This window comes from Tupaia chinensis, unplaced genomic scaffold (assembly GCF_000334495.1).
Source record: "Tupaia chinensis unplaced genomic scaffold, TupChi_1.0 Scaffold000272_1, whole genome shotgun sequence".
In the NCBI taxonomy this organism is placed as follows: Eukaryota; Metazoa; Chordata; class Mammalia; order Scandentia; family Tupaiidae; genus Tupaia; species Tupaia belangeri.
Genome location: NW_006159754.1, coordinates 5,890,072 through 5,899,883, shown reverse-complemented (window position 1 = coordinate 5,899,883; position 9,812 = coordinate 5,890,072). Strand labels below are relative to the sequence as shown.

Sequence of the window (9,812 nt, the reverse complement as noted above, 5' to 3'; positions counted from 1 at the left end):
TCTCTCTTTCTCTCACTGTCTCATCTCACAGATGAAATTTATATTAATTTTGCCTAATGAATGAATAAATAAATAAATAAATAAATCCCACATGGGAAGTGAAACCAGAGGTGCCATGATGGAATCTGGGCCCAGGCATGTGAAGATTATTCTCACTGAGCTATATATTCATCCTCTTTTCTATTCTGGGATTCAGTTCCATAGCTATTACCTCTTTTCTGCTCAAGGATTCAGTCCTATTAATATTATCCTTGTTTCAAATATCTACCACTGTTTAAATGTAATGATGTAAAACAATAATTTATCATTACCTCTTTTGGTTCTAAGTTGGGCTCTTCTTGCTCAAGGTCTGTTTGTGCAATCAGTCTGTGACTGAGTCTGGATCATCTCAAAGGCTTTCTCGACAATGATTGTGACTGAAGGCATCTTAAAGACTCCCTCCCTTCAGTGTCTGGCAGTGGATGCTGGCTATTAGCAGGAATCCTAGCAGAAGCTGTTGGTCAGAACAATACCAAGATCCACTACCATTTTTCATAGGTTGAATTTATGAATGGCTTTAAGTAGTACATGAGGCTTGGGGTCCTCCCCAGGAGGGAAGGAGCCAGACTGACACTGTATGGCCTTTTCTCACTTAGCTCAGAGTCCCATAGTTTCTTATAAAGGTCTATACTATTTCAAAGGAAGGGGACTATACTTCCTGATGAGACTGTCAAAGAATTTACAGACATATTATAAAAACCACTAAAACATCAACCCTCCCTCTGTGTTTCCCTGAAATGATTTCTGAAGAAAGCCTGGGAGCAGCTTCTTGATCACAATTAAGTTCTTACTATTCCTGACAGTGCTTCCTCCTAGGGCATGTGTCAGATGGGTGACAATGGGGACAGCAGAAATATGGTGACTGTCCCAGAACTGGAGAGCTTAGTTCCATAACTGGATTACACAAGCTATATATAGAAATCATAGAGTATTCCAAGTCAGTTTAAATGGTAAACCTTCTTAGAACGTCAATTAACTCAAATATTTGAGAAGTAAAAATAAAGTAGAGTTGTTGGAAAAGTCATGATGTATTTTTCTGTTTTGCTGTGCAAAAATCCTCATGACTTTTCCAACAACCCAATAATTTAACTTATAGAGCTTTAAAGATATTATTTTTTCAATTAGCAACAATCGCGCCTCGGATAAACTTCATTGGCTATGATACTGTCACTGCGCAAAGTTAAAGATATTATTTTTTTTCTTTTAAAAAAATTATTTCTTATCTAACTATATTTATTTCTTTATTCTTTAATTTGACCAGAGAGGGAGAGAGCGAGAGCGAGAGCGAGAGCGAGAGCGAGAGAGAGAGAGAGAGAAAGTGAGTAAGCAAGCTGCCAGGTCTGGGACTTGAACTGTGGTTGGCTATGTGGGAGTCCAGCACCTTTAAGCACCATGCCACTTTAACCACCACACCACTTGCCGGCCCTAAAATATATTATTTTATGTGAAAAATCATCTAAATTTTAAATAGCAAAATAATACTCAAGGCAATTTTCAATTGCATTAGATCCCTTGTGAGGATCCCAAATTCTCAGTGTGTACATTCATTTTCCCTTCCTATGACATTAGAAAGCATTTACAAAACACCAGCCTGCTCATTTTACTGTTGGGAAGCAAGATTAAAGTGTTAGCTCTTAGGAGTGGATTTGAGCTTACATCTTACCAGTTCTAAAATGTAAACTTATTCTTCAGAATTCTCTGTCTTTCTGAAAACGCAAGCAGGATAACATTTGCTATTGCTGCTGTGGATTCTTGATCTGCCCTGCTCAGCTGTCAGATCAGATGCCCTGGTCTTGCGGTTCTTTTCTTCTGCTTGACTCTTGGCATTTTTACTTAAATAGTGTTAGATTATAGCATTTATTGTTTGCAGAGTTGTTCTTTGCTTGTTAATTTTACTTATTAAACCTTCTTTTCTATTCACTTCTTATATCAAGAAAGTTCACTTTGGGTAAGTTTTATGTGTCTGATTTTATGTGGTCTTGGCTATATCATCAGTCAAGCACTCCCACTCCTACCATCCCCGGCTGACTCCTACTCCTTCCTCAACCACAGAGCAAGCTTGTAAACTAGACTGACCTAAATCTTTGATTAATTTCTATACTGCTATAACAAATCATCATATACTTAGTGGCTTAAGAAAACAAAAATCTACTATTTTATAGTTATACAGGCCAGAATTCAAAATTAGTTTCACTGGGCTAAAGTTTAGGTGTCATAGGGCATGTTTCTTCTGGAGGTTTTAGTGGAAAATCAGTTCTTTTTGCTTTTTCAGCTTCTATAAACTGTCTGTATTATTTGGCATGGGGATCCTTCTTTCATGTTCAAAGTGCATCACTAGAACCTCTGCTTCTATCATCACATCACTGACTCTGTCTTTGACTTGTCCTGTATCCTTCTTATAAGGACCCTTGTGATAATCCCACCTGGTAGTCACTACTAATCTCCCATCCAAGGTCTGTAATTTAACCATAGCCACAAAGTCCCTGTTGCTGTGTAAGCTATAACAAATTCTCCTGTTACAGAGATTCGAATGAGGACATCTGCAGGAGGTCATTATTCTGTCTAGTAAATCCACCTTCTGGGAAAGTAATTCCTCCAAAGGTGGGCATGTGACCTAAATGGGAAAACGAAAGACTTCCTTGGGATTGTTATCAGGATCGGAGGACAAGTCATTCTTCCTGAGAGTGGCTAAGCTTGAAGAAAATTGAGTCTGCTGGCCATGGTCTTGCCACTTACATAGAAGAAGCTCATCTCAAGCAAGGAGGAATGAAGCCAATTGGTTGAGAATCGTACCAAGAGAATAGAAGTAAAAGACTGTGGTGACAATATTTGAGCACATATATTCAGTTACTCTTGAAATCAGACCTAACACTGATTTCCCAGGCTGGGAACAAATAAGTTCCCTTTTTCCTTGAGCTACTTGGAGCTGAATTTCTGTACTAATGACTCCCCATATATATTTTTAAAACAGTGAGCAGGGGAAGAAGGCAAGAACCAGCTCAATTATTTTTCTGCTACTTTTAGGAGTATGATTGACTATGTTTGAATACCAATGAGGTAGAAACTGTCAAAGTAAGACTTTATAAACATCATTAGATTTTGTTTTCCTATGTCTATACTCTACAAATTGCAACAGAGAATTAAAAGCTAACTATATTCAAAAATATGAAATATGTGACTGTATTTGGGGAAGTTATAGAAATAATGAATTTTTTTTTTTTTTTTACTTTTTCTGGCTGTTTTCTCATTTCCAAAAGGAAAGAAAAAGACATTTCTCACTCATAATAAGTCTGTGTTCAGAACGACGGTCTCCTTTGCTTAGAGCAAGGCAGGTAGGTTATATTAGCAGCTTTTTGCCTTTCAGGCCTGAAAACATTTGTTTTGCCAGCTAATCCTATCAAGAAATTATGATGTCCTGAGATGATGCAATACAGACAGGCTAATGTTCAAAGAAGGGAAGAGTGCTCCATCTCAAAGGAAGGTCATCAATGGTGAATTGGGATGGCTGCAGAATCTTTCAAGAGGTGAAAGTTATTTCTCCTCCGTGATCTGACCTGGACTATAGCTTGTTTTGAATGGTAGGATATACAAATAGTACTCCCAGCTGAAAGCAGTTGCAAGAGTGTTCCCAGTCAATATCATGGGCATCACAAGTGAGGTTTTTCCCACCCATGTCTGCCCACATTGAGGAATGCAGAGCAAATAATTGATTGTATTTTATGGGATTAAGTTTGAGTATTTTTTTTCTTTCTTTTCTTTTTTTTTTTTTACATCTTTAAAGCATACAAAATGAATTTTCCCAGCATGAATACATTGCATATTAGTCCACTCAAAGATATTACCATACACATTATCATCAACAGATTATTTTCCATTTTTGTGTCTGTTAAGTGGTTTTGCTCTTTCCTCCCGATGATTCCCTCCCTCCCCATCACATTGCCCACCCCCTTCCTGCACTGTCTCTCATATCCACAGTTGCTTAAGCATGAGGTAATTTTATATCCTGCAAAATATAATTGAAACAGTTAGACTCTCTAAGATTGGGAATAGGGATTGGTGGTGGGTAACTGAGACTTGCATCTTGTTCTATCAGTGATACACTTTTCTTCAGTGCATTCTGAAATGCAGCCTGAAAATGTCAGAACCTCATAATGTTGAATAGTTCTTAGGAGACAGGTGCCAAGTGCCAGTCAGCAGGAGCCACAGAGCAGTCCATCATCACATTTGGCATGGAGAGCAGAAGAACTGGATAGGTGAGACTGTTGGGAAAGTTCTTTACATGACATGGCCCTTCATCCTTCCTCCTTTCTACCTGTCTGAAATTCAGATGTCAATGGGTGTAAATCTGAATTTGAATCCCACTTCCACCTCCCTGGACAGGTGACAATTTCTCTAAACCTTAGTATTTTTATGTTTAAAAAAACAAATAATGATACCTATGTTTGGGGGATGATTTAATGAAATAGCTTATAAACATTCTTTATACCCCCTAGTACATAAGGAGTCATCAGTAAACAGCAGTATTCTAGATGATGTATAATAAGAAAGGAGAATTATACAGAAAAGAAAAAAAATAGAAGTAGAGGGTTATCAGTTAGCATAAAGAAGAGAAGACTGAGATGCTATGACAATGATTTTCAAAGCTCTACTTTCTGTGAATATTCATCTTTCCAAGCAGCAGAGCAAGGAGATATTACAGTTAGCAGGTTATACCAATGCAGCTGAAAACCAAACCAAACCAAACTTTAACTCTGGGCAGTTCTACAGAAACTGACCAGGAGACAAGGCAAAAATTCATTCATTCATTTACTCATTCAGCAAATATTAACTGAGTATTTCTGATGTTTTTAGCAAGTGGTGGACAAGACAGACCAAGACCTTCTATGTAAAGCTTTCCTTCTAATGGCAGAGGCAGGCAATATGTAGGAGAGAAAGAATTCACTGTGAAATACCTAGGAGCACGTTGAAGAAACAGAAAGGGATGAGGTAGGAGGATGCTTTTATAGATAGGCTTTTGGGTAGGTCCAAGGTCATATTTAGTGGAATGTAAATTAAATGTATGAAGACTAGTAACTACTTGATTATATTCAAATAATCATGGATTTTTCCTGAAGGGTCATAGAAATGCTGATCAGTCATTTTCTTCTCTATGTGAAGATTTAAAAAAATGGATCCTGAATACTCATTCTAGTGCATGAGTGCCCTTGGGCAAGTTGTATAATTTCTCCAAGTTTTAGTTTTCCTAATGGTAAATAGGAGATCATAATATCCATTTTACAAGGTGTGTAAAAGGCCAAGTTGAAAGATTAAGGCAGGTGAAGTGCCTGGCACACTGTCCTACACTCAAAGAATTGTTTTCTCTATTCTTGGGATACAATTTAACAAAAAAGAAAGTGCTTCAAACCAAGGCCAGACAGAACAGTTGTGGGAACAAGTATCTTGACTGTTGAGGTGATGACTTTGAATTTGAGTTCCTAATGGGAATTTGGGCATTTGTGGGTGACTGAGACTTTGGGGAAGACAGGACATATTTGTATCCTTTAATTAGAATAAAGACAATGTTTTGGGATGACTATGCTTTCATATTCCTTCTGGTTCTGAACTTGGCTTCTGTCCTTTCTTGCTTCAGGCTAGATGTCAGAGGTTCCCAGAGATGAGCTCACTGACTTTCAGGCCCACCTATATTACAATCATTCTGAGAACTTGTGATCAAAACAGATCCTCAGCTCCCAACTCTAGATATTTTGATTCATTAGATTGGGAGTGGGGCATAGAAATATCTCTGAGCAAGAATTGTATCAAATTCCATTTTAGGCTGTTCATTCACTTATAATGTAAGTGGTTATTTTCTGTTGAGTCCCATGAAACAATCTTTGCTAATCATTTGCCTTAAATTTGTAAAAAATATTATTAATAATGATAAAAAGCCACAGAGGTATTTCTCTATTATAATATAACATTTTCCTTACATAAGTGTCTACATCCATTTCCATCTAATTATTATTTATTCAAAGACAGAATTTCAAGGGAAAATTAAAATTTTTTGCTATCGTCTTTAAGTGGATTGTAGAAAAAACTAGCAGATGTTTTCCTATCTAAAATATTTTTAAAAATTATAAAGACTTTGTAAAAAAGCAAAAATGAGCAAATTTCAGCTGGATAGTGTCTTAAATCAAAATAACATTTTGGCCAGATGGAAGTGAAGGGAACTATAGACTGCCCCACACACAACACAAGAAAAAAATTCTGAGAAGACTGTACAGTAAATGCGTTGAAGAAAATTTTATTTTTTCAGAATGAACTAGCCAAGAGTGTGTGTAAAGTTTTTTTCCCCTGAGAAAGTGAAATCCATCCAGTGAAATGTTATTTCAAATAGGCTAAAAACCACATAGTAAATGTGTTACTAGTCTTCAGTGTATATTTTGGCTGACAGTAACAGAAAAATCTTTTCATAGACATAACAAGGAAAAAGGGTGTATCTCTGGCATTGGTTTGGCAATTCAACAATGTCACAAAACTGCTTCTGAAGCCCCAAAGGTAAATATGCTACTCAAGGGGAGTGAAGAGGAAGGAAGTGGGTGCCAGTCATTGTTTTTGTTATTGTTTTTTAAATTTGTTTAAAAAAATTAACTAATTTATTTACATTCAATCATCGTACATCTTTACAGTGTACAACATGGTGTTCCCAGCATGAATACAGTGCGTCATAGTCTAGTCAAATAAATTACCATATACATTATCATCCACAAATAACTGTTCATTTTCATATCTGTTAAATGTTTCATTTGTTTTTCCCTGATCCTCTCCCTCCTACCCTCTGTGACTCACCCCCTCCTTTACCGTCTCTAGTATCTACAGTTGACCTCCCTACTATTATACTTAACAATATTTCAGTTTCTGCTATAGAGTACAGACATTTGGAATGTATTAAGTGGCGACATACGCTGCTTCTTTCATAGTCTGGCTTGCTTTGCTTAGCATTAAACCTTTTGTATTCATCCACTTTGTAACAAATGTCAGAGCCTCATTGGTTTTTATGGCATAGTAGTATTCCACAGAGTACATGTGGCACATTTTTTCAACCCATTTATCTGTTCTTGGACATCTGGGTTAATTCCATGTCCTAGCAATTATAAATAATGCTGCAATAAACATGAATGTGCAGGTGTTTTTCCAACTGAGGGTTTTCCTAGCCTTTGGGTAGATATCTAAGAGTGGAATTACTGGGTTGTATAGTAGTTCTGTTTGTAGGTTTCTGAGGAATCTTCATATTGTTCTCCACAGCAGATGTACTAATTTGCATTGCTCCCCAACAGAGTAGGAGGGTTCACTTTCACTGCAACCTTACCGGCCATTGTTTTTTTCCCCTTTTTTCAGAAAAAAAAAAAAGAACAAAAATAACTTTTGTCTCAATCCTCCAGAATGCTCTCTTTTGCCTCAGTGATTAAAACTGTGTCATATGATTATTCCTAAAATCAAGTCAGTGTAGGTTGGGAAAGTAACAATTTAGCTTTGCCGGCATCTGTGGTAGGAGCGGGCATGGAGAAGGGTGTTGAAAGGCCAGCTGGGTTGTCTAATGTCTGTCCTACTGTCAATGGTAGGCCACAGGTGATGAATCCACTCTGCCCAAGGTCGCTTCAAGGGCCAGTGCTCAGTATGGACCCAGAGTGGTAGATTAGATCCCCAGCAGGAGGTTTATTTGAGGCTGATCTCTTCTGTTTTTAAGGAGGATGGAATAAGAGATTTCTTTGAATTTCCTGGGCTGTTGTCATTTAGGAATTGCCCACCTATTTTCTGCAGCTGTCAAGGTATAGTGCACTTTAAAATAACACCATTTGAACCCCATGTTCATGTTTATTATTATTATGATACTTGAAACTTTGAAATGGCTATTAATTAGTAAGCACTTCAATAACATTTTGAAAAAGTCTGTTTATTGAGTAGTCTAATGTTAGAATGGCATATTTAAGAAATCCTCAGATGATAAATCTGGTTTGAGGTACTCTGATTATTTTAGTTTTAAATTATTTTTATTTACCTTTGACAGCTTGGGAGGCATTTCTAATCATGTGATTATTAAATATTTGTATATGACCTTTCAGCGCAGTTAAATAATTAATGTAGGCCAATTCTTATAAAATGGGAGTGAATATTCTAAATCAGGAAATACAATTTTTAAAAGGTGTTTGTTTGCCAGAGCCCTCAGAGCACGTCTCCTTCTCTCCAAGTTTATGCTACAGTAAAGGACAACTTCAGTATTTCCCCTATTCAGATGCAATGTTGATGATTTTTTTAACGGCCAGTTTTTTCAAGAAACACAGTATATTTGATATTGCATAGCCATTCAGCTAATTGATATTTATAACAATATGGAGCCGGTGGTGTTTCCAGGTCTTGATCACCCTGACAGACTATTGTGCTTGATGATTTTATGCTCAAGTTCTTTCCAAGTCAGCTAATGCTCTGTGACTCAATGGCTGTTCATGTTTAAATGAAAGCATGTCGTGTCAAAATTCTGAATTTATGATTTTTTTGTTTTTGAATTCAGGCCCATACAACTTCATATATCTTCTCATTCATTCTCCTCTTCGGATTTTGTACATGCACACACAAACACAGGGTGCAGGACTCAAACCATGAAGTAGGTCATGTGGGGTTCAGCCACCTTAACCACCGCACCGCTGGCTGGCCCATTGCTCTTATTAATAAAAACAATACAGCCACACTCTACCCAGATGACTTGAATAGTGAGGATCGTGCTGAGCGATGCTGAAAATCAGGTGTGTGAGGAGGAGTGGTTTTGCATCTGTCTCCCTCTTCTTCTCTCATGAAGGAGATAATAAATAAACTTTGAAAAACAATTATAGTGACCCAGCTAGGTCGTGTGTGGTTAAGGCAGCTGGATCCCACATGGCTGACTACACTGTTCGAGTCCTGGACCCAGTGGCTTGAAAAATACACCACGCACATGTGCCTGCATGTCCCAAATCCTGAGAGGAGACTGGAAAAGGGATTGTGGCATGGCCATCCCCCCAAGGTGATTCCTTTCTCTGTCTCTTTCTCTCTCTCTCCAGTGAGTGCATATGCCCTATACCAAAACCTTAAAAAAAAGAAAAACAAATATAGCAACTAATATTTGCAGAGTGTGTGCCAGGTACATTATTTTATTTGATTTTCACAAGTCTTCTGAAGTAGATGCAGTTATTCTGCCCTTTTTGCAGAGGGGAATTGAACCTTACAGAGAGGTTAAGTAATTCCTGAGGCTACCCAGTTTGTATGCAGCTGTGTTTGGATGGGAACTCAGACCATTGCACTACTCTGTCTTTTAACTACCATGTCAAGTCAGAGAATGCTTGGAGATATGATTCTTAAGTCTCTTCAAGGCTCTTCAAGGTCTTTTCCAGAGTCGTAAGTTTGTGTGAATCCAAACATACTTTGTTTACTGTTCACATGAATGAGTCTATATTTGGTAACTCCCAGGACTCTTTGAATAATTAAAAAAAAACACACACAATGTTCAAATCACCCTGGGAGGGAAGATTAATAGGAACAAAGAGTTAGCTAATCTTGTTTAATTGGGTCAGCATGAGTGGTTGAATCAAAAAGGAAAAGACTAGTTCAGTCATGGATGGGAGGCTACGGGAATGAGAATGCAGATGGTTTTCCTGAGCTTTAAATGGAAGTGGATGCGACACATTGCAGAGTCATGCTTCTTAGGAACATCAAGGATTCCTCATAGCGCTATGGCGAAATAAAAGCAGCAGGCATGTGGA

The 9,812-nt window shown here is 37.6% G+C and overlaps 1 pseudogene; it reads right to left on the bottom strand.

The window, feature by feature from the left end:
* Positions 1-1,092: 1,092 nt before the first annotated feature.
* LOC114008017 (uncharacterized) lies at positions 1,093-1,221 on the bottom strand (annotated as a pseudogene).
* Between the last annotated feature and the right edge of the window lie 8,591 nt (positions 1,222-9,812).